Genomic DNA, 4,755 nt, shown 5'->3' on the forward strand with positions numbered 1-4,755 from the left:
GAAATTCTACCTAGTGCATCTCTTTTAATCTCCCTATTTCCTGATAGCTTCTTTAAAATTCACAACTTTCCTAGAACCTCTAATATTTATACATTAGAACACCTAAGATAAAATTTAAAACAAATTACTTAGACCTCCCTTGATCTTTCTGACAATTCAGGAAACCTCCGCTGCCCTTCTGACAACTACTCAGACCTCCACTACTTTTCAAACTTGGTTTCACTTAGCCCAAATCCGTTAATGGTGTTAGTAAAAAACCTACTGTGACCAAAATGCCCTTCTTCTTCTTCCTCCTCCTGCAACCCCATCAACGCATCCTTCTCCTTTCCCTTCCTCCTGCAAACCCACCTGCTCCCACCCCTCTGCAACCCCAACCACACATGCCACAACCCCCACTCTCCTCCACCTGCTTCTTCCACTAGGTTGAGTTTGATAGTTGTGAGGTATTGTTCTCTGTCATGCTCTCTTTCCCTATGTGATGTCGCGGGCTCTCTCATGCTCTCTCTATTTTTATATTCTACTACAATTTTTTGTTCTGAATTCCTTTTACTAGTTTTAGTTTTAGTTTGTTTTGTAACCCATAAAACGATTAATTTCTAGTTTCCTGTTTGAACTCCAACCCTTTAAATCTCAGTTTTCTGGTTTTGATTTTAGATTCCTATTAAGGATTCAGAATATTGTTTAATCATTAAATTAGTTCATCAATTCTGCTCTAAACCCTTTAACTTCCTTGCTATCGATTTTCAGGACTTCTGTATGGATTTTAATTTGTTTCCTAATCACAGTAGGAAAACTTCATAACTTTGAATCTAGCTATCAGGTTTCAATCAAATTCGATTGGCATATTCCGCCCTAATGCCAGAGCACTTGACCAGAGTTTGGCCCTATCAGACTGTTATAATAAAATTATCCTTTTAGGTTTAAACAATGATAAATCCTAGAACTATCATGCCCATATGAACCCTAGAACACAACAGTAATGGAAATAGAAGGGGAGGGATTGTACCTTTCACTTTCCTATGTTGATGAAGAATAATAATAGAATACCCAATTCGATCTCCTCCTTAATCTACAGCCTTAGATCAATAAACCTTGAAGGGATCTTCTGTAGTCTCCCGTTTTCACTGTAAGCACCATTTTCTTGTGGGAGAAATAGGAAAGTGAATGGCGTGATTGCAGGGACCCTACTTATCAGTATTTATAATAATACTGTCCCAAAACCCTAGCCCACCTCCACAATGGGCTAGAGTTGGCCTATCCCAATTAGAACCGGGTGACATGCTTGACCCAACTCCAGTATTAGGATCCCCATCAATTAACCAGTCCAAGTAATTAATTAAACCCACAACTTTGGAAATTACTTACAATCTCCCACATGGGCTAGATTAATTATTGAGTCCATATCAATTGATGTGGTCATGGAATCCCTCTACCTTTATATGTCACAACGTTGATTTACTCAACAACATATCATGTTGAATAATAACAGAAGATATACCTCAATATACGGTATCCAACTTTCTGTCATCACGAACAAGACACACTTGTCAAATAAACCGCTTTGAGATGTGTAACCATGAAGCTGAAACTTCATTTAGGTCCTATATCTGATTACAAAATCAGAGTGCCTTGAACAACCTTATAGGGACATACTTTGATATTAACTAATACTTGGGCAAACTGTCATAACCTTGGTTAATATCGAACTTTGGCAAACCGCCTATAACTTTGGCAAATCGTCAATGACTTTGACAAACCGCCAATGACATTGACAAACCGCCTATAACTTTAGCAAATCATCAATAACTGATATATCAAATGAATGAATCAAAATAAGTCACACATGTGCAAAATTAATGAGCAAGATAACATATATATAAGATAAATAACCATGCTCATATAGATGTCTAAAAGACAAAAGTAAGGGCAAACCAATACACCCATATAAGAAATATGTTTCCTGGACACTCCCACTGGCAATGCCTTTGACAAAGGATCTGCCAACATGTTGTCAGCTACAATGTGCTCCACAATAATCTGCCTCTCATTATCTTTTTCTGTAGGATTAAGCGATTGCCAATCCCCCAAAAGATGCCTTGTGAAGGAAGGTGCAACTTTAATTCCTTATTGCACACCAGCCAGCGCGCATCGCTCCCTCACCCGAGTCGGGATCGAGGGCATTTTGGGTCACTCCCAATAATCTTTTCCCAAATGCACGCCCAATAATAGAGCACCCATGGCACCGGGGAGACTCGAACTCGCGACCACCTGCTCTGATACCAATTGTAGGATTAAGCGCTTGCCAATCCCCCAAAAGACGTCTTGTGAGGGAATGTGCAACTTTAATTCCTTATTGCACACCAGCCAGCGCGCATTGCTCCCTAGCCCGAGCCAGGATCTGGGCAGGGCATTTTGGGTCACTCCCAACATTTTCTATCACCATGAGATATTTTATCTCAATGTGTTTGGAACCTGCAAACTTCTTGTTATTCTTAGAGAAGCAAACTGTTGAGGTGTTGCCATAATACAACATCGTGGGTCTAGCTATGAAATCTATGACCCTCAACTCTGAGATGAAGCCCCTGAGCTAGATAACTTGCTTTGTAGCCTCGAAAAGAGCAATGAACTCTGCCTGCATAATAGAGGATGCCAAGATGGACTACTTGGCACACTTCCAAGATGTAAGTACCGGATCAAACTGAGAGGGGGGGTGAATCAGTTTCCCCTTGTTTCATTTCCTGTAAATAACTCGGTCGCTTACAGTCTCACCTCGCACCACTAGAATGTGGCCAGGTCTACCAAGACTGTAAACCCACTCTGCAAAATAAGGATTAGTCTCCAACAAAAAATAGCAGGCAACGAGATAAGATTTACGTGGTTCACCTCACAGTATGTGAAGGCTATGTCCACGCAACAATACCCCTTGGGGTTTCGTATATGCCCAATACTCAACTCAAAATACAGTAAGCCGTCTCTACGGCCAGGATACCCCCTACCCTGCTTCAACCTCTCACCTCAGTGAGGGCAAGGACCTCAATCCCAATAAGATAATAGCCTCAGCCTTACAATCAATCAACCCAAATAGACAGATTCAATCACAAACCCCACCCACAACAGATTACACTCTAGGTTCTACCCAATACATTCAAGAACAGGAACTAAACCTAGAACAGAGAAGTTTGTGATCACGTTTACCTTCTCAAAGGCAAACCTCCAACTACAAGTGAGTGTTGTGAGATCTTCAATAGCACGAATCAAGCACTCGAATCCATCGCTAACACCAGATCGAAGCTCTCAGATGATCCCTTCGCGCCTCTGCTCTCGAACCATGCCAGAATGATGGAACACTACTTCTCTTCGATTTCCTTCTTCTCTAGGGCTCTAAAAGTGCATTTTCGATCATATTAAGCGAATATATATACTTTCCAATAAATACCCTCTGGACCAATAATAAGAAAATGCAAGCCCAAAAATTCACCTCGGGGGCTGCAACCCCTGAACCCCCGTGAGACCATCGGGGGCGCTGCCCTCGAACCCCAGCGCCTACGATGGAGATACACCATGCTGACCAACAGAATACTGTACCCACAACCATTTGCTGATGACCACCACTGCTAAACCTTGTTGCCAACAATGACAACACTGCCACGAGCACTAACACAAGAGATGACACCACCTGCCATCTTGAAGATGTAACCAGAAGTGGATTTCAAGTCATCAATGCAACCTTCATAGTCAGCATCAGAAAACCCTACAACCTCTATAGTGTCATCCCTGCTGTAGACTAGCATATGATCATTGGTCTTCTGCAAGTACCTCATGACCTTTTGTGCTGCCGTCTAATGTGCTAAACAAGGACCAGACTGGAACCGTCCTAAAACACTGACTGTAAAGGCTATATCCAGGCGAGTACAAACCTGCGCATATATCAGACTCCCTACTGCAGAAGCGTAGGGTTTGTCAGCCATGAAACTCCTCTCAATATCATTTCTAGGGCATTGTTGCTTGTTCAGTCTGTCTCCCTTGCTGATTGGTGCATCACCAGCTGAACAAGTAGACATATTAAACTTTTTGAGAACCCTCTCAATATAAGCCTTTTGAGATAGCCCTAGAAATCTCTGCTTCCAGTTGCACTTGATCTCAACTCCAAGGACAAAACTAGCCTCACCCATGTCCTTCATTTCAAAACTCGCAGACAGAAAAATCTTTGTCTCAAGTAATAACGCCATCTCACTACATGCCAGTAAAATATCATCAACATACAGCACCAGAATGATTAACTTACTCCCACTGACCTTTAGGTAGATACAATGATCTACTAGGTTTTCGAAAACCCAAAGGAGACTACCACCTCATGAAACTTGAGGTACCACTATCTTGAGGCTTGTTTCAGACCATATAGAGACTTCTTCAGCTTGCAAACTTTCCTCTCACTCCCTGTAATCTTAAAACCTTCTAGTTGTTTCATATAAACATCCTCGGCAAGATTTAAGAAAGCAGTTTTGACATCCATTTGGTGTAATTCCAGGTCAAAATGAGCTACAAGAGCCATAACAATTCTAAAAGAATCTTTTGTGGACCCCGTGGAAAAGGTCTCATGGAAATCCACTCCTTCCTTCTGGGTAAACCCCTTTGCAACTAATCTGGCCTTGTAGCCCTCAACCCTACCTTGAGAATCAGTCTTAGTTTTGTACACCCATTTGGAGCCTATGGGTGCACAACCCTCTCAAAGATCAACTAATTTCCAAACTTTGT

Source organism: Telopea speciosissima, chromosome 8 (genome assembly GCF_018873765.1).
Source record: "Telopea speciosissima isolate NSW1024214 ecotype Mountain lineage chromosome 8, Tspe_v1, whole genome shotgun sequence".
Classification (NCBI taxonomy): Eukaryota; Viridiplantae; Streptophyta; class Magnoliopsida; order Proteales; family Proteaceae; genus Telopea; species Telopea speciosissima.